The following is a 25687-nucleotide window of genomic DNA, read 5'->3' as shown; positions in this document are numbered from 1 at the left end:
CTTCAAAGAGCTGCTGAAGAGCTTTTTCCCAAGCACATTTAGCAAGATACCATCTCAGCACTGAAAATAAGCACATAAACTTACCGATGCACTATCGGGAGAAGCATCAGAAATAAAGTTCAGGTGTTACTCAGCCGTCAGCACCTCAGCTCCTCCCTGGCACCAAGTAAATCCCCCAGCAGCAGCAGGTACCAGAGCTGCCTCTGCTCTGCTGCTCACACCCGAACGCTCACAGCCCAGCTCTGAATCTGCCACCAACAAAAGAAACCACAGGAAGACTGCTTCCCTAATGCTTCAGAACTGAGTCAGTGGGTCAACAATTCCTTCGGTTTAGGAGCCAGACCAATTCCCTTAAACACCCCTTCTCTTTTTTTTTTTTCCCTGATGGAGAAGCCAACTGTCTCCTGCCAGTGGCAGCCCATCTGCTTCCAGAACAGAACCAAACCACTCCAAACCACCACCTCGTTTTGGCACAGGCATCCGTCCTGACGCAACTCCATTTTGTCTCCCACGTCTGGGAAAAGCCATGAGAAAATACTTACAAATTGAAAAGGCAGCCGGGAAAACTGCTCCGTGTGCACCTTGCACAGGCTGCTGCCAGCTCGCAGCTCCCATCTCCCACGCCTGGCACGGAGTGGCACCACGGAGGGCAATTCCTGTGATCCCAGACCTGTCCTTGTGCCTCGTTCCATGTGAGCACAGAATACACAGAATATCCTGGGTGTGCATTTCAGGAGCACTGCTCGAACAAAGAGAAAGCTCCGGAGCTGCTATCCCTCTTCCCCATCCATGACTCAAAACGTCTGGTTGAAAATTGGTTTCGTAATAACCCTTTAGTACCACCTACTCACATCACAGAGCGATTCTTGCAGCAAATGCACAGGAAATCACCAGCGAGTGCCAATGGAGCTACTATTCCAAGAACCAGCTCTTTCGGTTATTCCTTCATCACTTGGAAACAGAGATGCTTTTACTTTCCCTATTGCACAGGGTGTAATTTTTTTTTTTTTTAAGATGAGCCTTTAACTACGATCCTGTAAAATACTTTGTTGATAAATCACCAGCTGAAAACTTGCCCACTGTATTTAAAAAAAAAAAAAAGAAAGAATTTCACAATAGTCATTCCAGAAAATACAGTAACTCCTTTCTGGAAATAACTCACTGGATGAATCAAGAGGGGAGAATTAATTTTTGGAGACAGTTTGCATCCTGCAGAGCACACAAAGGCGGTGTCGTCAGCCACGTGCCTTTGTGACCACCAACAGCAGACCCCTGACTCACCCAACCACCAGATGAGTCGCTATGAATGGTTTCCTCTTCTTCCACGCTCCCCTGGGGTGCTCTGTGCCACCGGCGTATCCTGAGCCTAATCCCGACTTTGATGGAAATTCCAAAACTCATCTGGGAAGGCTGTGGCCACCAGCTAACGACGTGGCCATCTGCTCCCTCCTGCTTTGAGTCACCTGTCAGCAATACAAAAGGAAATTGCTCAGCAGAGAGCAGAGCACGTGGAAGCCTCTGCTCCAGCTTCTGGCTTATCCCTTACGGGAATACAACATTCTGGAGCACTGGGATTGCCCTGAAAGGAAAGTGTTACGTCCTGTAGCTCTCCCATTCAAAAAAAGTGAAATTTGGTTTAGAATAAAGATAAAGATGAATGCTAGGAGAGCAGGGAGAGCGCATTTCAGCCGGGTTCTCAGTGCCAGCATCACTGAGGCTGCCATGGAAGGGGGGACAAAAATAAAAGAAGACATTTCACAAACACGAGACCTTCACTGTGCGTGACAAGAAAAATAATTAAAACAACTGAGAGAACTAATCTGTGGCTGCTTAGGAAGTTAACTCTTCGAAGGAAGTGATTAAGAGAACAAAAGCAAAGTGTTGTGTTTATCAAACAAGTGAACTTAACCCATGGAGAGGGCTTACTCCTGTGAGTAAAGGCGGAGTACTGCCACAGCCCTCCCTGCAGGCGTTAGTTCACACCACGCCGGGATCTTAATGAATACGAAGAAATTATTATTTCAAATAAATACATCTTATTACAAATACGGAGCACAGCTTTGCCAAAACACCAAATACTAGCAAGAAAGGCAGCCACAATGTCCCATGCCTCTTTACAAAATCCCCTTGATCTAATGCCTATTCAGGACAAAATTCACAAGTATTTTCCTGGGAAGACCAGATTAACCACTTACAGCATTCACAAATTCAGTCCAGCAACAGACATTTTTTGTTTCATCGCACATTACGCAGCACACAAATTCAGCCCTGTGAAACAAGGCTCCCAACTTCTCCCAAAAAAAACCCCTGACAAATACAAGACAGTTACTATAAACGCTGCTTTGAATCTTCAGGAATTTCACAAAAATTAATTAATACTAAAGATCTAATTGTCTAACCTGCTTCTGCATGCAGAAAGAGCCAGACCTGGTGCCTCTACAGGGGGGAAGGGAAGCGTTTCTTGTTCCTGTTTCGTACTTGACTTTTTTCCTGCGCAGGAGATGATCTAATTATCCAACGTGTCAGTATATTGCTTCACCCTTCCTCGTGTGTCTCCTTACATTAACATATTTTAACAATTCAGCTCATTAAGAAGGAGGCGAGGAACAAAATCGCAAATTATCCTTAAAAATCAATCACAAAGGCAGAAGTCTTTCCATGTTTTGCCCTGTACCTCTCCAAAACTCTACCGGAGGAGCACACAACCAACGATGCTGAATGAAAATCAGTCACAAATCTCCCCAAATCCCACATCCTCACGCTGCTCAGATGGAAGTGTGTACCTGTTGAAGACAGGAGCCTGATGGGTGAGCTGTGCAAGGGAGTAATTTTGGGTCCTGCCCAATTAGAAGGGAAAGGAACTCCCAAATGCCAGCCCCTTATTGTTCCCAACCCTGCTGATGCTCAGCTGCAGGCACTGTTGCTGCGAGGGGGCTGGTGGATCTCATGTATAATAATTGGGGATGGGTGATGAAAGCGAGCCATCAAACCACATAAGGCTGCCAGCCATTGCCTTGAAATGGATCTGAAAAACCCTGAAATCCAAATATAACATGGACAGCACCTGCATTTGCATACGTAGGATGCCAGCCGAAGTTTCCGAGCCTTTTTGTCAAATGCCTTTTTTACAGCAAAGAGCCATTCAACACCCAGCCCTGTCAGCAGACACAGATTTGAGAGATGGTCTTATGTTTTAAACCTTGTCTTGAACTCCTACGACAGGAGCAGAGTCCTCATGGCACACAGTAAAACCACAGGATCTAAGGCAAGATTTCTTCAGCAAGTTTTGTGTATAATAGCAGTGCCTATATTTAAATGTGTTTACGGCTATTCCTGAAGAAGAGCCTGTTCTGAAGCAGCTCCTTTATTGTGATCGAACACACTGGATTCATTCCCAGTTTTAAGCCTTATATAAGGCCTTCAAGGAAACAGAAACTTATTTTGTACCAAATCATGCCAGTATAGTAGTAGGTGCAACGGAATTATTCTGTTACACATTAAGTTTTACTAATAAAAGACCTGCATTGCCGTCATAAAGTCAAATGCTGCTTCCCACTAGTACAAACAAATATTTCCTGCCAGGTACGTCCACTCTGACTAATAAATAGCACAGCTTTCTGAACCGTGGGCTGCAGCAAATCCATGTTAGATTATCCCTGTGGGCTGTGAGGAGGGAGCACAGCCTGGTGTGTGCTTGAAGGGATGGCTCACTCTAAAAACCCTTGAGGATGCAGCACAGATCAGGCCACCCCAGCTTTGGTTCCCACATCCTCAAGCAGGCTTCTGGCACTGCTCCAGCAGAATCTACACTTCCCAGGACCACCAGGGAGTCAAATCACTCCAAATTCAAATTGTTAATAGGACCAAAAAGCTGGGTATGTGACCAGGTCTTAAAACTCAAGCTCTTGTACTCATAATAAAACCACTAAATTGGTAATTAGCATCAGAAGCTTTAAAATGAAAAATACCATCAAAACACAACAAACCAACGAGAAAGCCCCACTTGACAGAAATGACAGGTTGTGATTAACTTCTTATGGTGGTCTCTGCTGTGCTGGTGCAGGGGAATGTGCCTGGGCTGGGAGGACAGCACAGCTCCCTGAGTGGTACAGGCAGCACAGACACAGCCAGCGAGACAAAAACACCCAGCCCAGTGCCATTTAGGTGTTACATCCAAATAAATAAATCAGTCTCCACTGGATTAGCACATGCACTTTGCACAGCACTTCATCGACAGCACCCAGGCTTTTTCCCCGCGGCGATGTCCCATTTTGTGCTACCACACAGAGGCAGCTCAAGGACTAAACCAGATCAAAACTAAACCTCCTCTTGCTTGAGATTAAATTATTACAGGACTGACCTTGCAGATACCTTCACCCAACCTTTCAGAGCTGTTCACAACCCAGGACTGAGGCTCAGCACAAAGCACAACATTAAAATTTTATTTGGGAGAGAGATGATTCTCACCGTTCTGCAACTTCCCATGGCAAAGTCTCTTCCCTGGGAACTGGGAATTATATTCTGGTTTTTCCTCCTATGCCCACAGCCTGGCACTGTGCTGAAATTTTGATACTTCACATTTATGACTGGAGTGGTCACCTTTCACCTTTCCTTCTGAAACACACCATTGGGCCCAAATCACATGAAAGATTCGGAATGAGACAATATGCAAGAGCAGCTTGACCCTTACTCTACAGAGAAAAGGACTTCTCTGGGCATTTGGAAGTCTAGGTTTCAATTTCTTTTCTTAATCTTCTTTCTGCATTTTATCCAAGCTGTTTAAGCAGACCCCAAGTTTGGACACCATTTAATACTGCCACACTTTTTCTTCCCAATGCATTTGCTGGCAATTCTTAGATGCTTAACTCTACTTATTCATTCTAAAGGCATCTGCTGTGGTATTTTACATTTGCAATTCCAGGGCGAGAAATTTATTAGATTTCATCTCATGGGCCTGCACACAAGCCACGTTCACAAATACATTCTGCAGCTCTAGGAGCTGACAGAAATGTCTGAATTCTGACCCTGGCATGGAAAGGATGATGTGAGGGGCAGGCGAGGCAGGACGGAATTGCTCTCCTGACTTACTCTTGGTAGCTACAACAGATGGATCACATAATCCAACGCAAACAGCCAGCAAGTTTCTTGGTAATGAGAGAAAAGGACACGATGACCTCTAGGTAAAAATCCTGGGAACAGCAAGCACACATAAACATCAACCTGAGCAACTTTAATTCCGTGCCAGAGCCTGAACTGAAGATAACAGCAAAGACAAACACCCAAGACAGATTTAATTCAGGCTGTAATTCACTGCATGAACATGCCAAATTGTGGTACAAACCTCATGCCTTTTAACACTCCTCATTGTAAGGCCTATTCTTATCTTGGTGATGAATGTAGGATTTTAGAAAGGTTTTTTTTTTTTTCTTTTTTGAGCCTTTTGCAATTTTGGTGCTCCCTGCTTTAGTGGGGAGGAAGCTGGAAGTACTTCAGGTTATGAGCTGGGGTGGAATAAATTTGTCCTAGTACTGATCCACAAACACAGGGCATCTCATGACAGGGCACTGATAATGAATTTTTGCACAGATACAGACAAGCACATTACTGTTACCTCCCTCTCCCCTCCCCTCCTCCCCAATAAAGGGTGTTTTAATTTAAGATTTATTTTGTTTGCTAAGTTGATTCAGCTCCTGCAATGGGATGGAACAGCAGCATGAACTGTGTTTTCCTGGTATGAAAGTACAGATCTCTCAGCATATGCTTTAAATAACAGACTAAAAAACTCCCTTTTCCTTCTTCTGATTAAGAAATCCTTGAACAGCTCAGTTCCCCAACACTCAGAAAACCCAACAGGGTAGCAGGGGCCATAAACACTCATTTTCTGCCCCAGCCACAGGAACACTTCAGAAAAAATGAGCATTTGGAGGAGGGCGGATTTTTGGGGGGATTTCCTTTATTTTGATTGCTCCTGGCTCGTACCACTAGATGGCACGTTTGAAACTCTTGGCATCTCAGTGAAATCACAAGTCTCTGCTCGGCATCACACCATGTTTATCCTCTCCTGGGATGGAAAAGTACAGGTAAAATGATATCTCAGGAGCCAAAGAACTGGGACAGGTGGACAATGGCATGGAAAAATGTGCCTGCATGGGAAGGCAGTGTCTGCCAGCAAGCTGAGGGAGGGACTGCTGGGGAGAGCTGAGCTCCAGCACTTACAATGAACCTCCTGGTGTGGCCTTGGTAAATCTCTTCATGTTTTAGGAGAGTATCTGAGTGTGTGTGGCAGAGGGAGCTCAGACAAGAGGAAAAGGGCAAACGAGGATGAGAGTTGAGCCTTTGGATGCACAACGCCACACTCCACTGCCAGCCGAGCAATTCTCTGCTCTCTGCACGTCCCCAAGAGGTCAACAGACCAAAAACCATCCACAACCTCTCCAAGGCATCACCGTGATGAACTGACAGGAGGGAGACATCCAGGGCACCACCAAACAACAGGGGAAGATGTAGCCAACCCACAGCATCCCATGCAAGATGCAACTTTCCCAGAAGTGTCAAGCACACAGACCTCCACGACACATAAGCAAACACACAGCAGCCCATGACACTGACTCACAGCCTCACAGGCAAGTCACCTCCTGTGCAGGACACGTTTTGGAGTGTACCTAGATGTGCCCCAGTGTGCTGGCCTTGGCAGGGATGCCACAGCCTGGCAGCACCACTTCCTTAAGGCTTCTGGCTCGCTCTTGCTGCCAGTTCCTTAATTTAACTCAGCCCGCTTAGAAAGTGCATTAGCACAAGCATGTACCAACATTCCAACCCAGCAAGTAACATTCTCTCAGAGAAGAACAAGTCGGTTCAGCACCACCGTAACGATCGCGGGCACTCAGAGCTGGTACTTGTCATGGCATTGCACCCACATTCCCTCCGTGGGCAACTTCAATAGATGGGGATTAACAATTTACTATGAGCACTTCAGCATCTGACTCAGTCCTTGGAACAGACACTTGTGTCAATGGAAAAAAAAAATCCTGTCAATTTGAGCTGGAGAAGGAGAGATGTTGTTGATAGACCCCCAAGGGCAATGGCAGAGAGTGCTTCTTGTCTGGGTGAAGGAGAAATACCATCTTCTTTCTCCCATGAAAGAACACCTCAGCACCAGCACTGCAGCAAAAAAAATTGCTTTCCTTATGTAGGATTTAGCTCTGAAGTGCCCTCACCATCATCACCCTTGCTGAAGGTCCAAAATACACTCCTGAGGCAGCACAACAAAGCTTTGCTGTAGCACCATCCATCTTACAGTGCTCTTTGGGAAGTCTACTCTTTCCTGATCCATCAGTTTGGCACTATTTTGTGTATTTACATGTTCCTGTTTACACAGTATGGACCCGCTGGGCAAATAATCCTCAAAACACACCAGAGTACATTTCTGTGTTGATGTCTGCAGGCTCTGCCAGCAAGTCTGTAGACATCAACACGTGGCTGTAGCATCCTGCTGAAATATTCCAGCAAGGCCTCTAATTTCAATGGATAAACAACTCAAGAAAATTCAATTTCAAACATAGTGACGCAATAACCTTATCTGAATCTTTCCAGTCCCCTTGGGCCTGCACTCTGGATGCAGCTCCATCCCTCTAATAATTTCTCTAATAGTGGATGATGCTGAACCTCTTGCAAATAGCAACACAATCCATGCCATGACTGCTTTTAAATTAGAAGCAAAAGTACACCCATAGGTAAATTCATCAGTGTAAACACAAACTCCACTGCAAAAATTTTTGGGGAAGAAAATGGTGGACCACCTATAAATGCAAAATCCTTGGAATTCTGGTTCAGATTTTCCTCCTAAGGCAATGAAATGCTGTATCCCTTCTGGAAGCAAGGAAAATACTTCATGAGTGGGATTATTCTCACTTCTATTTAAATACCTGCAGCACAGATGTTGATATCTGGGTTAGTCACAGGGAACTCCTTTAAAGTCAGCGCAAAGAAACTGTCACTTGCATGACATGATTCATCTGACTTATTCCAGGCAGTTACTTGGGATGTTTTCCCTCTCAGAAGGGAAGCCAGGAACGTCACAGCCCTGTCAGATGAGTTACAGTGATACCAATTTTCAAATGCTGCTTTAAGCTACTGTAAAAAAATGGGAACTTTTAGATGATGATTTGTGGCGTAAACTTTTATGTACTTATTTAAGTGGAAAACTGCAAGTAAGAATGTTGCCTCTTACAGTTTCTGTTCCATGAGTTTTCTTCTTCAGATTTGTCAACTGTATTTTGCAGCGCTGGCCCAGTACAAAGAAATGGACAAAGAACTTTGGCCAGTGGGCAATGTGAAAGTAACTGATCCATTTTCCTCTTAAAAGAATTAATTTGAAAGCAAACACAGTAACCTAAAGAGCAGACAGTGGATTGCATCACGCAGTATCCTTTTACGTTAATAGAAGGATGTTTATGAGGAAGGAGGAATAATCTTATGGTTAAGGGCAAGATGTTCAAAGTGCACTGCTAGCTGGTTTTTTTCACCACAAAGTCTCCACCTCAATGTCACGCACATTATGTTTATTACCTCAGATTTACATCTTTGGAGAGGACACAGTCAGGGAAGGAGGGCTTGCGAGGAAGATGAGGCTGTTTTTTCTCTAGCACAGCACCAAGAGCTGAGCCCCCCTTGTACGGAAAAACTGAGTGCAAAGAGGATGGATCTCATGGACAGTCACAAGGATGTGGCTATTCATGAGCAGAGCTGAAACTCCTGACATTGCTCTGGCCTCTGCAGCATGGCTGCATTTGCTGTATCTTATCTGGAAACTCCCTGTCTACTCAGCCTTGTTCTCAGCATCAGGAGAATGAGCACCAGCGTTTCCTTAACCTCGCTGCCCTTGCTGATCTCCTCCTCAGCAGACAACCACATGTATATATAAACAGCTTTCTGAAGAAACCGGAGAGACCACAGGGATCACTTCTGAGGAAATGATGTAAGCTCTTAGTGCTTCAGTGTGTCCTGGGGTGGTGGCACCAGCCTGGCCATGCCCTCTGCAGTCTGCCCCAGCTTCCCATGCCAGGACTGACCTCTGACGCACCACACTCGCTGGGAGCACTCGCTGGAGTTTGTAATTCCTGAGCTCTCTCTTGCTGGTGCAGAATCAGAAATGTAGAAGCAATTCAGAGAGCCACAGAATGGAGTGGGTTGGAAGGATCCTTAAAGCTCATCTTGTTCCAACTCCCCTGCCATGGGCAGAGCCAACTTCCACTATCCCAGGCTGCTCCAAGCCCCGTCCAACTTTGAACACTTCCACAGATGGGGCAGCCACAGCTTCTCTGGGCAACCTTGTTACAGTACCACACCAGCCTCACAGTGAAGAATTTCTTCCTAGTATCTAATCTAAACTTGCCCTCTGTCAGTTTAAAGCTGTTCCCCCTTTCACTACATGGCCTTGCCAAATGTCCCTCTCCAGCTTTTCAGTTCTCTTTTTATTTATCTCCCATCTACAAAAACAGACCTACTCCATTCCCACCAACCCTCATAACTGAATTACTGTATTATGGTGGATTAGCAGCTTCTTCTGGAAAACCTGCCTGGCTGCCAGGGAAAGTCAACATCCTCGGTCAAAGAGCATCTAACAATTAATAAACTTCATTTAGCTGCCACCAAATGATGTCACACCAAGAGCAAAGTACAACAACAGAAGTGACAGCCAGGCGGGACACGAGCTTTTCCCAAGCATTGTTCGAGCAACAAGCGAACAAACCCCTCATTGTTGGTGTGCCATGGAAGCTGATGGCACACACAGAGCTACCTACGTGTCTCCCAACACATCCTGGGAGATGCTCAGGCAAATTTATCACTGGGAGAGAACATCACCTCCAACAGACTGCAAGCTGAATCATGTAAACTGGGGTAAAGAGAACCCCATTAAAGAAGCAAAATTAACGCTAAGTGTATCAGATGAAAGACTTCGCTTCTAAAGCCAGCGCCTGAGCACAAATTCAAGCTACTTCGAAGATATTCAGGTCATTCAGACAATTATTTTAAAATGGCAAAGAAAGACAGCGTGATGATCCATGTAGGGAAACAGGAGCCAGAAGCTCTGAATCATTCATAACAACACTTAGCAGCTCTATCATCTGCAGATCTCAAAGCCACTCCACAAAATGGATATGAATCGCTGGCACCCAGCTATGGCTCCTCTGCAGTGGGTTGGCATTGCAGGGCTGCACTGGGAGGCCTGGAGAGCACCAGGGTGCTTTCCAAACAGCAGGCAGTAATTACAGCTTCCATCCCTGTTTATCCACCTACCTACCTGCAATCTCATTTAGCATTCCTATGGCTGACAGCTACGGCTGTACCCAATCTCACTCCACAGGAACCCCGGAGAAAGTGAAGTCTTCATTTAATTCTGTGAAACCTCTGGCAAATCTCCCTTTTTAGAATAATAATAAAAAAATCATTTGTGTTTTATGCCCACCTCAAACAGCTGCAGCGATTCAGCAGACTCCTCAGCACCTGCTGTATCTGAGAGTGATCTTTCATGCTACCTTTGTATTGATGAGCAACACAGATCTGAGTCAAACCCACCTTTCCCATCCCTACATCCATGTGTGTTTTTTCCTTACTCTTGTTGATAGACTGAAACCTTTAGACTTACTTTGCAAGAATCAGGAGGCTAATGCAGAGAGGCAGTAAGTGGTATGCTGAAATACCAGGATGACTCTCCGAGATAAAAGCAGGCTCCACATTGCCTGAGTTGCAGCCTCCCACCTGATCCAGCCAGGGCTGCTACACCCAGTTTGAACATTTACTTTGAGGTTATAGAAGATTCCTATAAACTCTCTGTGCCCCAACACCTCTCTGTGTAATGGCAACAGCTGTTTCCCAGGGCAAAAGTGGAGGTCTGAAGGGGTATTTGCCTTTTAACTAAATAACATTTTATGTTATAACATATAACAGCATTGCTGTTACCCATCACTATTTCAGTGGCTGTATCTGCTGAAGGCTAGATACAGGTTCCTGCTTCCACACGGCCTTTATCCACCCCATTCCTGCTCCATCTGGTATACCAAATAACAGAGATATCAGCTGCTGGGATGACCTGTCCATGGAAGATCTGCAGTACAGCACACCGGAACCTTAAGCAGATGTAAAGCACACTGTCCTGCAGATGAAACTCTGTGACAGGACACATTTCCCAGAACAAGAAATGCAAATAAACGGAAAAAAGAAAGGAAAACCTACCACCAAAACTCTGTCTGTGAATTTCAGCTGACTATGAAATGCTCAGACACCAAAAGTCTCTTCTCCCGTGCTCATTCCCCAATCAGTTCTCCTACACATTAGAGGCCAAACTTCAACCAACACCTGAGAATATTATTTAATGAAGCCTTTACTCACAGCACATTTTTCCTCACTACCACTATAATTAATGTAGGATTCAAACCTTAAATTCTCTCAGCTGCTCCCCTTTTACCTCTATTTGCCCCAACAACTAAGTCATACTTCAGTTTTAGATATTCTCTTTCTTTCCCTTCCAGTGATGGGCTGATGGAAAGAGAAGCAAAATTCTCTGCAGGTTGAACCTGAATTAGGAGGGACAAAGATTTTACTAAAATTGGGAAACGACTGAGATTGCACTGGAAAACACAGACTAAATGCATTGAGATAAATGAGATTTTTATCTTGTAAATCTGCTTTGGGGAATAGGGTCCTCTTTTTTACACAAAGATTTTGTCTCATCCTCTGGGAACTTTCTGTGACATAGAAGCTGCCTTGTAAATGTGTTTAAGATACTTCTCCCAGCCCTGCAAACATCATATAATGGCACTACAGGAACTTCAAAGGAAGTGGCTGCTCAGGGCAAAGCTGAAAACATTTATTGTCACCCAGACACGTTTTTATCAACTTGCTCAGGCAGAGTCATTTGTGATACACCTTCCCCAGACATGCCTTCAAAGAGAAGCGAAGCTGCTTCCCCTCAACACTAAGCTCCAGAGAAAATAATTTCCTGGTCAAGCCCAGCTCATGCCAAGATATTCCTTGGACGAGCCATAGTGCCAAGCAGTGCCGAGACCTGCAGCTCACAGCAAGGACTGATTTTAACAAGCTCAGCTTCCTGCTTTTCAAAGGGGCTTATCTGAACTCCTCTTCTTCCAAATGTGCTGGATATTTCTGAGATTTGTCATATAATTCTTTCCCTTAGTAGATGTACCCACAACCCTCCACTGGCCTCAGCTGGTACTCAGGAATTAACTCTCTCCTTAGCTCCGTTAGTTATACAAAAAAAATTAGCCTTCCACTTCTTTCCAGGTCCAACATTTGTGTCACGTTATTTTCACTTCAAATGTCATTTAAATTCAGCAATAATGGTCCCTGGTCTTCAGTGGGAATACTCAGACTCTAAAGTCAGTCCATCATGTTGAATTATGAAGTCAGGAAATCCCATTTGTTAAAAGACATGTAGAATTTGGATAATTATTTTATTGTTGTTCTTGCAGTTAAAAGAAGTTTATTATTGCTGTGTCTGATCTTCTTTTAATCCTCTTTGCCTCATCTCCCAAAAAACACCTGCTTTTTTGAAATTGATTATTTTCTTTCCACAGCCTTGACCTGTGGCCTTTATTCTGCCAGGTATTTTTTCACTACAATGACTAAACAACCACAACTACTTCTAAAATTCCACTTGCAGCAACATTACCAGGTAAATGCCAGAGAAAGCTTATCCTACTCTGAGTAGGAGGTTGGACTGGAGACCTCGTGAAGTCCCTTCCAACTTAAATTGTTCTGTGATCCCATGATGTAGTATCATGTTATAAAAATCCATGCAGGCTTGTTCATGTTTTTTGAGTCTCATGGAGAAAAAAACAAAACAAAACAAAACCCTTCTCTGCTGCCAAAAGGCAGTGAACTGGGTGGCAGCAAAAAAAAGAAAAAAAAAAAAAAAAAAAAAAAGGACCTACCAACTTTCACTTCTACTGGTAATGTTTCAAACTTGTCTATACTTCTCCGAAATTATTTTCATCTTGGGATCCGAAAATTCCCTAAGCCCAACTTGTTCCATTTCATAACACCATTCATGCTCACATGTCTATAAGCAAATTCACTCTGGCACAGTCAGTGATACCTTATTCATTTCCCTGCAAGTTCCTCTTTGGAAAGAGCAAGGATGTGGAGCAACCAGACAAGTACTAATGAAGAAAGGTCACCAGAAGAGACATTATGTTCTTATTTGCTATCCGTATTTCAGGGTTTGAGGGAAAATCTGACCGTGTACTTCCACCCAACTGTTCTGCTCTCAGTATGTCCTTCCATTCCCTAGAGTCTGAGTTCTGGAGACTCTCAGACTGCAAACTTTGGGTCAGCAAAAATTCAGTTTTCACCCAACTTCAGCTCAGCCTCTCCTTGAGCCCACGCATGCACACATAATAAGTTAAATGTCACAGCACTGCACACGTGAACAAATCTGCTTTATGTCTTCTAAAACCTTGAGAACTTAATCCTTTGAGAACCAAGCCCCTTTTGCCTCTTCCTCCACAAGAAATGACATGGATTTGGAGCTCCTGGGTTAAATTTCAGCTGAGCCCAGGGATTTCACTCCCAGGACAGCGAGCGCGTTGGCCATCGCATCCCGAACTCTCCACCAGTGCTTTGGTATGTGTTGGCTGTTCTCCATGGCAAGTAAAGGTTAAGGTTACAGAAGGTCTCTCCCAGGTTTCAACATGCAAGCATTCAAAAATGAAGATTTAGGACTCGGTGCGCAAGTGAAAAGGAAAGGATCATTGGAATTTTGGGGACAAAGGTACTGCGCTCTGCAAGAAGGATGAAATTTCACTCTGCAACGACTGACAACAAAATGCGTTTTGTGTAATCTCTTTCCTTCGCAGAGCCAGCGTAATCCAGATTATTCTGTGGCTGTGACAGGAGATTTGAAAAGTATTCCACATGAGAAACTTCCAACTGGGCTCAGGTAGGAGCTTCAGAATTAAAAACTGTCAACAGGTTTGTCAGCCAAACCATGGAAGTCAAATGAGTAACTACAAGATTATACAAATTTGCCATACTAAAAACCCCCTCAATGCTCTTTTCATCGTAAAAAAGGATTAGCAGCATATAAACAATTTATGTAAGGAGATTTTATTGTGATGTGCTATTTAGCATTTGCAGAGACTCCAATTATAAAACTTTTACTTAATTTTCCACAAGTCACCCAGTGAAATAGCATGTTTTGATTTATTTAACAGCAAGAACTCTTGGTAGTAGACTGTTTTACTAAATGTGGTCATCCAGGCCTACCATCAGACTGCTGTTGGATGCAAGTTCTGTACAGAAAACAGAAATTTTTCTCACTGAACATTAACCACTTGTTCAATCTCATCCAGCACTGAAGAAGCTCATACCTTGACCACAGTAATACTGAAGATTGTGTCTCAAACAATCTGGCCACGTTTGGATCAGAAGGGATACTGAATAAACAGCTTAATGCTATTTCAAAAGAAAAGCCGAATTTCTGGACCATGAAGAAGGAGAAAGGAACTCTGACACAATACAGCACAGTCAACTCTCAAAAATGTCCGATAACAGGAAGCTGGAGTTACCTAGTTAATGAAAAACCATCAATAACAATACTATTCTTTGCAAAGCCAGCTCCTGGCATCTTTGGGTGGTTTTATTGCCTTGGCCACAGCATTTTCGAGAGGCACAGATCCAGCCTGGATCCCAGAGCCTCTAACGTGGCCCTGCTCCTCTAACACAACGCATGAGCCTCAAGGGTTTGCACACAGCAGCTCATGCCTTTGCACAAAGCCTCCACCAGCAGAGTCCAGAGTCAACACTGCTGCTGTGGTGTTTGGCCACTGTGGTGTCACCAGCCCAAGGTCTGTGCACGGACGTCACCGAGCTGACTGTACTCACCAGAGCGCTCCAGCCCCAACATCAGAGAGCTACAGCCATCCTGGGGGCTGGCATTGCTCCTGCAGTCTATCAGCTTTAGATCTTCTATCTAGATCAAGACAGACAAGCAAGAAGCCACCTTCACCCTCAGGAGAGCTCTGCCCTCCCCGGTGCGCAGGTCCCAGGGCACAGAGCTCCATCAGGACAAAGTACGTGACCACACGTGCCCCAGGCAAACTGCAGCCCCAAAACAACCACAGCACTCGTGCCCATTTTCCTGAAGACACAATGCAGGTGGAATTTACACCCATTGCTATTTTTTTCCAAGAACAAAGACTTGTGTAACACGAGCAGCAAATCCCAGGCTGTCGACAAAGGTGGACTATAGAACAACATAGCGAAACTCTGGAAGGTGGCAAGTCAGTAAACAAAACAAAAATAAAATGCAGATGGTGTGTAGCTAAAGCAAACTGTATGGTTCACTGCACACCTAGCAGGCCAAGGAGGAAGGGAAATTCCTTTTCAGGGTTTATGTGAACAATGAGTTTCCCTGAAAACTCCAGGAGGCCGTTCCCAGCATCTCCACCGGCACCACTACTGGGAAAAGCAAATGCTGGAAAGGTTGTTTCAGGTCATTAGTGACCTCAGTCGAAGTCTGAGGACCAGTGAACTCCAGCATGGATCAATGTGACCTCTTGCTTCAGACTGTTATTGTTGTTACAGTGTGTGCAGCACATAGTGTTGTTTTTAAAAGAAAATAGAGCTGTAGCTGTGCCATCGTGCTCAAATCCACCTTCCAGCAGTCATATAGGTCTGATCAGACCCTGTTCCATGCGCTGCTGCTTAATCCCACACTTAGGATACAGCCAAATTCTCCTCCATTTTAATAGAAAGCATGAAAACAACATAACGGTGACTTGTAGGCAAGGGGTAATGCCCTGATGGCAGCAACCCAGATGTCACAAATAAAAATCATCAAGAGCCATAGCCACCATTATCAGAGTTGTGTATAAAAGGTGTATAATGTGTCTGTCACCTTATTTGTTAGCCAGCTCTGGACAACTGGGCATGGAAATACAATTGAATAGGCCTCTGAAATGCCTTATTAAAATATGCTCAAAAAATCCATCAAGATACCCTTTAAATCTTCTCAAAGCAGTGACACAGGGCACCAATGTATCTAATGGCTATTTTCAAAAGAACTGTGGCTCCTCTGCTGCATTGTTTCTATTGCATTAAAATGTCAGAAATGGATGAAATGTGAAAAATAGGAAAGTCTCACCAATTCAGACCAAACCGCAAACCACTTTGTAAGATCATGGAATTCTACAAGTGAAGAGACAAATGAACAAACACGCACGCCAATAAAACTGCACAAGAAGAAACATGCCAGCTTCTATTTATTTTCATTTGCTCTGTTCTGCAGATTAGGAAAGAAAGGGCTGTAGCAGTAAAGTGTTGCTGAAGCTGGAGGTAAATTTTGGAAGTTTTCGTTAGAGAATGCAAAATAATTTTCTTTTTTAACACGGCTTCAATTCAAGGCAGGGATGTAAATGGAAAAAGTTACGAATGCATTTCAGAACTCAAAATAAGGAAGACTGGAACAAACACGAAGTCATCTATGGATAATGCTCTTCAAATATGAATTCTTACGCTCAGTTTTTTGGTAACACTTTGATGTGTGCTGTGGTTAAGCAAAGGGTTGAAAGAAAGGACAAAGCAGAGGCAGGTTCTTCAGTTGCCATGTAGGTGCAAACTCACTGCAAAGTTTTGGTTGTTAAAAACACTGGCACAAATTATTATGGAAGTTTCCATCTCTTGTTTTCATAGGGGCTTAGAATCACTGAAGAATTTCTGAACCTGTGAACAAGTCCGTGTATTACCCTGGTTTACTGACAACAGGCACACCAAGACTGTCCCAGGCATGAGCCAGCAAGCCAGGAGTGAGACTAGAGTGGAAAACTCTGCTCCTCTCACGTCCACTTTTTCAGCATAAATGAGGACAACCTTGCTTCCCTCAACAACTTCAAAATCAATGGCAAAAGTACAAATACTTTAAAAACTATTCACTGATTAACCACTTTAAACCTCAGCTGAAATAGAGCAAGAAGAGACATTATCACCTTGCTTACCTACAGTACACTGCATTTCTACTTAGTCAGCTTTTCACATGCAGAAAATGTATGTTAGCACATTCACAACTTTAGAGCAAAGAGGCTGAAATCCAAATTTCAAATAGCTGAGTTATTTTTTAAGTCTGGAGAAATGCACATTAAAAAGAATTTTAAAAAAGCTATATGCAGTTAATCATTGAACCCAACTGCCACGACAGCAAATCCATTAGCAGGAATTCTGTCATCTTGGGTTGGTCACTGAAAGTGTCAGGTTGGAAGGGACTTCAAGATCACCTAGTTCCAACCCCCCTGCCTTGTATTATTGCACAATTTTAATTTAAATAAAATCTTATTTAGCTGATGGTAATGACTACCCTTCATGTAAACTCTTCTTGCTCTTCAACAAACCTAATTTTAGGCTCTAATCAGCTTGCAACTCAACAGAAGCAATCAGAGTACTGGCATGAGCTGCTATGGGAATAGAGTTTAACCATTAATTGTAACTTATCATGTCTTGTTTGTCAAACCTTTACGGTCACTTGGAAGAATTCCTGACTGTAGCAATTCTTGATTCTTACAGATTATATTGAGACAACAACAGTAATGAATTAATTCCGTTTCCTTCACATAAGGAAACAAAAGTAGAATCATTAAGGTGGGAAAAGCCCTCTAAGATCATCAAGTCAACCATTAACCCAGCACTGCCAGGTCCACCACTAAACCATGTTCCTAAGCACCACATCTACCAGTAGATATTATTAATCCTGATTTTCCAGATAGGAAACTTCAGTATGGAAGAATGCAATCACATGCCCAACATCACAGGCAGAGAATTCTAATTTTACCCTTTAACTTAAGGGTTCTGATGTACATTTTCCCTGCTAAATACAGTCGACTGCTGTTCTTCCAAGTCCTTGGGACTGACACAGATTTCACCAAGCACTTAAAAATAATCTGAATTTTCAGAGACAAACAGACCTGTATTTCAACCATGGAAATTAATGCAAACATCAGACGCAACACTAACATACATCATTAAGCACTTGGCAGTATTTTTTTAAAACCAGGGCACAAAACCAGAGGGTCCTTTCTTTCAACTTGTCATCTTGCCCTTTCCCACAGAGCCACCACTTCCCCTTGCACACACACTCACTCACAGAGTCACCACGTTTGCTGGTTTTACACAAGCAAGAAGCCCCAAGACTTTCCAGGATTAACGCTCCGGGAAATGTTTCATGTGAAGAACACAGAAATACACCCGGTAAGATTCCTGGAATAGTTCCAGAAGTGGCTATCTAAGGTTGTATTAGCAAAATCGAAAGGATTTCCGTTTGTCCTTCCTTCCTTCCCCCATGAACAAACCTTGCAAAGGCGTTAAGGAGCACGAAATTAGCCGGCGATGTTTAAGAGGTTTTTTTGCCAGTGCTGCTTCAGCCACCAGCCAAACCAAACTTTTCTTTGGTCGTTAACATACCTCTGGTCTCATAACTCTAACAACCTGCACTCACAGCCAGGGACCAGGAACATTTCCCTGCGGTGGGAGAGAGATCCTCTCGGAATTTAAACTGTGCCAATCCCGCGTTTTCAGTTGGAAGTGAATTTAAAAAAGAAGTATCAGGAAGTTCTACACTTCTGAAGCGACTTTCTAAAAATATCCTACCCCGCCAGAGCTACAGCAAAAAGAACTTGCTCATCAGTTTACAGTAATGTACTTTCCCCTAACAAGAAAATGCTGGCAACACCAACAACACAGAGAGATGTTCATTGTGGTAGACGTGGATGATTAAAACAAAAACCCATCATAGACTAAATTTTGGCTGCTGATATCTGCTGGAAGCTGCTTTGCAACCTCCAGTGGAGAGAGTTGGGATTTCCACCTGTAAAACATAGATCTGAATCTATTCCCCTCATTTCTCTCCTCAAAAAAGAAATAAAAGTTACTGGAAAAGGAGCTCACTCAGAGCAACAGAGTATGCCCATCAGGCAGCTGTATGCACATATTTAAAGCAGTTAAAATAATAGATAATCATAAAGATATAAATAACCTTTCTGGTGAAATGAAAGCACTATTAAAAGGAAAGAGACACACGAAGAATTACCTCTGCTCTTGCTGACAGACACGCAGTCAGAACAAGACAGGCTGCACGCTTCAAGCCGTTAATAAAAAGAGGAGCAAGCGAATGAACAGCTTTCGGATGAATCCAAATAGTTTTTGTTTCTCTGCTGCAGTTTCACCACTCCCACAGGGTAATTTCTACGTTCGCTTTATAACGAAAGCAAAGTACAGGTCCAGAATAAGGAAGGGAGGGGACCAAAAAAACTCCGCTTTATTAGTCAAAGTTTGTCACTCTTGCTGTCTTCTTTTCAAATGGGGGGAGAACAGGGCTGGTGTGACCAAAGGGGATTTAGAGGGGTGTTCTGCTTATGCTTCATAAACCGAAACAGGGCTCATCTGTATTTTACATGATCTGATTGGTAAAAGCAGGAAGTAAGAAAACCTTTCAAGTACATGATTTATGGAAAGATTATCACATGACTAAAAAGCACAGAACAAGAAGGACCAAATCCAGCTTTCACTTACAGCAATGTGGGTCTGTTCTAACTCCTTTGCCTTTGACAGATTTATGCTGTTCAAAACAAGATAAAATATTTGCTCTCTGCGAGGACATAAAGCCATTTTAAAATCAGAATTTAGACTCTGCTTTTCAAACACAATTTGTTTCTTCTTCTCAGTGAAGACTTTCTGCACTGCACAAGAACCACATGAACTATTTGGAGGGTATTTTCAAATATATTTCTGCCATCTCAACCACTCTGCCTCCAAATAATTGAGCTACTCACTGCTGAGCTACACACTCTTGAACACTAACACACCCCTATGAATGTTTTAAAATCTATTTCAAAATATTAAAAGGCAGCCCACAAGTGCACTGGAAATTCTCTCTTACATTTCATAAAGGAAGTTAAAGCGTTCACTCACTTTAGTATTTGGGGAACTAAATATGAGGAGGATTTTATGATGTAACATCCAGCGAGGTATGGAAATTTTTTTTCAAATGACAATAAGAACAGTAATGGTCTGTTTTTTTGGTGTGTTGCCAAAAATTAAGTCTACATTTCCATGAAAAGCTGGTAAATTATATGAGCTACAAACCCTTTTTTCCCCTCTATCTCACACATGAATTTTTATTCTAGAAGGGGACAGTGTTTGTTAGAGGTGAAAGAGAAAGTAAAGAGGAATGTTTGCCAGGATGCCACTTGAGTGCTGAGGAAAAATGGAGAGTAACAAAGGGCTAAGAACTAAAAGCAAACACTGTGAGACACTGAAACAGAGCTCTCCCAGCAGAGGCATTTTTTCACTGATGGCTTCACAGCTCTGCTGTCCCCTGAGCAGCTCACTCAGACGGCAAAAGGTTAAAAGCACTGAGGAAAACCTGAATCATCTGACCCAAAAATGGAAAAGAGGCGAGGGAAAAAAGACTCTGTGGTACGAGCTCAGTTTGAATGTGATGCCCTCTTTTTAAATACTGAAGGACTCTACTCCCTTCTGACAAACACTGGGTGAAACACAGACCCTACGTGTGCAGACAACAAAACCATAATGGCAATTCATTTTCTTAGGGGTCAGAAACCTCAATTCTATTTCACACACTGCAGCAACAAAATATGAATCAACTGAGTGAATTTCATACGTGGGGTTTGTGATACTGTCCAGTGTTTCAGTGCAATGTAATTTTATTGCTATTTTTAAAAATGACACACAGATTCAATGAAGACATTTGCCTGTGCTGTCTGAAGAGACATGGCTCAGCAATAATATATGGGGTTGAAAATAAAACTGGCACTCCATAAAGTGTTTTTTGATAGTCTTTAAACACCAGATCCTCAGGTATTTTCTTGTACATCAAAACTGCCAGACCTGTCTCCAACATGGGGGGCAGCAACTCGAAGGAATATTCCAAACATGATAAAAAGATTTCTTTTTTCCCAAGTATCTGTTTATCAGACAGCCCAGAAAGTGGTTCTGTTTGAGAAATCTTGAATAGAAGTGAGTGCTGATTATAAACCTGTGTTCTCTGGAGTCACTCCATCACCCCTAACCATCTGCAGTGAATCAGATACAGCACTGATATTCACAAAACACCTTCTGGGAGACTCTGCAGCCACACAACAGTGCTAGATTACTGGTGTGGACCAGGACTGGGTTTATCTAACTCAGCTACAGGTGCCAAAAAATTACAGGCTTACTTCGAACTACATTCTTGAGCAGCTGTCAGAGAGGCAACTGCTAACGGTGAATTTTGTTAAATTCCTTAGAAATAAAAATTTACATGAACATGAGAGAGAAAACAGCTTTGCAGGTCAGCATGACAGTGAAGCAGGCTTCTGAATTCCCTCAGGCAAAAGATACTTTCTCCAACTGGAACACAGAGTTTCCCTAAAAGAAATCTTAGCATGAAGAAACCTCAAACCTGTTGCTCTCAGCTTCTTGCTAATTAGCTCAGAAATTACTGGCAGACTGGAGATGAAGGAGGGTAATGGAGTTACATACTCCCAGAGATGGAACAAGTGAGGAACTAGACAGAAAAGGAGTAAAAACAGTATAGAACACCTTTTGAAACACTCTGTGTTTCACAAAACTTTGCCAGAATTAAACTGCAGAAAAAGAAGCAAAAAAAGTGACAGGATTGCTGCTGGAATCCTGAATTCCACTCTTCTACAATCATCACCTTATAAATCAAAACCTTTTAGAAAAGATAATGAATATTTGAATGATCTAAACCCAATAAATTTCAAAAATACGACGTTCTTCATTGACAGTGAAGACAACTCAGAGCTGGTTTGAGTTACAGGAAGAATTAAAACCAGCCTGGGACCTACAAGGGATTGTGCATATCACATATCTGATGCTGCCAACCCATCTTTGTCCCTCAAGTAAGTAATGGCAGGAATCTTTCAACTGCTACATTTGAATTCCATCACTCATTTCCTCTGGGTCTCCACCAAAAAACTGTAGAAAAATTTTTAAAATTCCTTCTAGGTGAATTACACACAGGAATAGGAAAAATAAATGCATGCCTGTCTACCAGTTCATTCAACACAGGAGGGATTAGTCACTTTTCTGAGCACAATATTAGGATGTTGACTGCAGCCAGTGAAAGACCGACGCTTGAAATGGAGCCACCAAATTCATTTCCTGGTCAAAAAGTCACAATCCAAAGAGAGATTTCTCAGAGGGAGGGTTAAATACAGGAACAGAGGAGAAGAAACAGACTTGGAAGGTGCCTGTGCCTCGAGGTTTAATGGCCATGTAGTTCCTTCCGAGGAAAGGGAGTGTTCCTGCATGACACAGGCAGCAAACCATGCGGAGTCACATCCTGGTCAAGGGTGGCAGCTCCAGACACTTGACCTGGGAGGACAGCTTTATGCACAGGAATGTTGGCATAAGGAATGCAAAGCACAGGGAAAGGGATTTATTTCCAGGGAGGCATTAGGAGAATATTGTGAGAGTGATGTCTGGAAGCCCAATGTGGCTCTCAAGGGATGAGCCAAGGAGGGTTTTGCCACAGTTCTTTTCAATCCCAGGGACAAAGCTCATCCTAGTGTCCAGTGTTTCAGTACAATATAATTTTATTTAGCAATGAACTGAAGGGAACCTGTGTCCACCTCCACACTGCAGAAGCATTCCCTGCCCTTCCTGGGCAAACCTGAGCTGCCACAGTGTCTCATCACCTCTGTCCTCCCTGTCCCCACTGGCACTCATAGGGACACTGCAAACTAAATTAGCTCCAGAAACCATTTTTGTGCACAGTAATAATACTGGTCTAATTTATACAGCCATTAAGAGTGTCTTCAAATGAATCCGAGGACAGGTTTGACTCATTTAGCAAAATCTGACTCACTCTTCTTGGGTATGGAAAAAACCAGTTTTCAAAGTTGACTCCTGCAGACTCTGAACTCCTGAATCTCAGTGTAGTTTTATTTAACAACAGCCATGTTATGAGACTTCAGCTTCCCTGTGCTCCTTGAGCAGTGGAGCAGAGCACAGGGAGAAAACAAAAAGCACAAAGGAGTTAAGAGTCACCTTTTGCTAAGGCAGGAGCTCATGGCACACACACTTTTTGGAGGAAGAAGCTAAATATATTTTTTCAAAAAGAGGCATGTTTCATTTTGGTAGAGATAAGTTTCACACCCAAAGCCAGACTAAGAAATCAAGTCAATATTAGATGTTTGCTTAAACAGCTTAGCCTCTGCATACAAAGGCCAAACTTCCCTATTATGAAAGTTTTATAAGATTAAACCTCCTTTGATTTCCGAGGAACTACTTATCTATTGTGTATCTGGATGAGATCCTGTGAAGTTACACTCCATGTACACAAGAACCACCAAAACTATTCAGACTAATTACACAATAGGAGAGCTTTCCTATTTATTTTTTTAACTGGTGTCTGGGTCATCATCTGAATTCTCCTCCAGTGGGACTTACATTCTCAGCTTTCACACAGCGACTGTGCAAATATTGGAGCTCCAACACCCAGCAACAAAACCCAAACATATGAAGTCTTCTGTGCTTTCAAATATATCCTTCCCTGGTGGATGGAACTCCATTTAAGAGTGGCTCAGCAAAATTATCCAGATGATTATTTACGCCTGTGTAAACATCAGATCCATTCTAAGGAATATTCAAAGGCCACAACAACATGAGCTGCTTCTGAGAATCCAGATCACTTTCATGTTTACTCTGAAAGCAGCAACAATTTAAGCAAAGACTGCTTTTACTTGATATTATTTTTAAGGAACTGCTAATTTGTGATTGACTGTAAACTCAGAGCCTCAAAATGCTTCACAATCTAAAGAACTTTCCAAGGATGCAGATTCATTCCTTGATGAGAACTAAGAGAGAAACTACACTCAAGATTAGCCTGATCTGTCTCAAGTGCTGCACAGATGGTTCTGCTGTGCCAGCGGGTTTGAGGGGTTTTTCATCAGATGCTGAAGAAGTCCAGAAAATGCTAACATCATTAATCAGCAGTACTGTACCTTGGGAATGCAAGTTGGCTCCCTCCCAGCATTTCCATGACCCAAAGGCCAGAGTCCCATGACTCCTGATGGAGCACCAGGCAGATGGAGTGAGCCACACACTGTCCTCCAGACCCAAAGGCTCCTGCTGCTTCTCCCAGGCTGTGCTTCCCCACTGACTGCTCTTCCTCTGCCCTACCAAAAGAGGTGGGAGGGAGATCCAGGTCCTAACTGGTTTGGATTTCCCCCAGGCAAGCCATTCCAAGGAAAAACCCTGGGCAGCAATTTGATCAGAAAGAGCTGGTTGTGCAAGAATTGTGGATGGGGAAGATAAGGTCCCTGGCAGCCAACTCACCTGCCTGAGCAGTGCCATGCATCAGGCAATCCCTCACCAGCTACAGAACATCCTTCCAAGAGGACTTTCTTCCATAGAAACACCTCCTCTCTTCTCACAAAATCATCTCTACTAATTATTAAAATTAGTCAACCATTTCCCAAAGTCCCAAGCTGCAGTCTAAAACCAGAGCCGCCCAAAAACCTCCCAAACGCAACAATTCTGCACTGCAAAGCGCTGATTGAATGGAAATGTGCTGATTTCACCAAAAAGCTCTATAAAAGGCAACAAGATTGACCAGCAGGTCAGTCTGCCCAGCTTCCTGCCAGGCTGCCTGCCAGCCCCTGGGTGGGTACTCCCAGCTCCCTAATTCAAGAAATAAAAATCAGCTATGAGAAAGCTTCCAAGGGATGGAGATTTTGCTTCCTGTAGCTCTCTGAATAAAATAAATATTGCACAGGTGTGTGTGTGTCAGGAAGGCAGGGATAGCTCTGCTATACACAGCAAGAATGGCTTCTCAACAGCAGAAAAATTTAAGAAAAATTGTATTTTGAAAGACAGATGCCATTGCTAACAGCACAGGAGGGCGAGGATGAGACATCCCTACATAAATTTGTGAGTGGGAAGACAATGGCAAAGAAATCCAAACAGCAAGACGATAAATCAGAGGTGGGGAATCCCTGTCTTATCCCTTCTGCAGCGTGCATGCAGCTATTGTATTTAATTAAAATAAATTACAGCTCGCTTGTGTACAGCCTGCAGGGCTTTTCACACCCCTGAACGGAAGCACAGGGATGAGCAGCCATCCTTCAGGAGTTCACTCCCCGTGTCTCCAGACGCAGAATGCAGATGCTCTGTCACAGCACAGTCGCAGTAAGGCTGATGGATTGAGGCAGAACAAAAAGCCCAAAGAGTTCTGCTTTTATACCATCCACTTCCTCAGCTCCACACGTGGAATCCTTGCCAGGAGGCTGGTAACGTTTTAATGGAGAATGCAAAGCTGCCCAGCAGTGTGGCAGCTGCTTCTGAGCACGGATGTTTCACTGCAGAGGGGTTTCTTCTAACTGCAGTGATTTAACTCCATAAACTAAATTTCTGCAACACACATCTGAGCAGGATCAGTGCATTTTTCTGGTTAACCACTGCACCCACACCCTCTAATTCCTGCTTGAATTCACGTATTGGCAGCAGCAGCATCTGAGGACAGGAATGTCTCCCTGCACTGAGGTTCACACTCACTGTGCCCCTGTTTGGCACAGGAACATCAGTCCTGCACTTCCCAGAGATGTTCAGGTGCTGAAGTGCTGTGCCACACACCCCAGGATGCTGCAGAGAT

At 43.4% G+C, this 25687-nt stretch overlaps 1 protein-coding gene across 5 annotated transcripts in view; it reads right to left on the bottom strand.

Annotated features, from left to right (window-relative positions):
- LOC146443069 (uncharacterized) overlaps positions 1-25687 on the bottom strand; it is a 129122-nt gene that overhangs the window by 40099 nt on the left and 63336 nt on the right. The window contains exon 4 of one of the 5 annotated variants that reach the window (XR_014856458.1): positions 16255-16743. The exons of the other annotated variants lie outside the window; for them this stretch is intronic. The gene's annotated coding sequence lies outside the window, so the exon portion shown is untranslated. Of the gene's footprint in view, positions 1-16254; positions 16744-25687 lie in introns of those variants that run through there. 5 annotated transcript variants of the gene reach the window in all.

The sequence above is a fragment of the Lichenostomus cassidix genome, chromosome 1Aa, assembly GCF_008360975.1.
Source record: "Lichenostomus cassidix isolate B80296 chromosome 1Aa, HeHo_3.0, whole genome shotgun sequence".
Taxonomy (NCBI): domain Eukaryota; kingdom Metazoa; phylum Chordata; class Aves; order Passeriformes; family Meliphagidae; genus Lichenostomus; species Lichenostomus cassidix.
The sequence above is the reverse complement of the archived record's forward strand: the minus strand, read 5'-3'. Positions and strand labels throughout refer to the sequence as shown.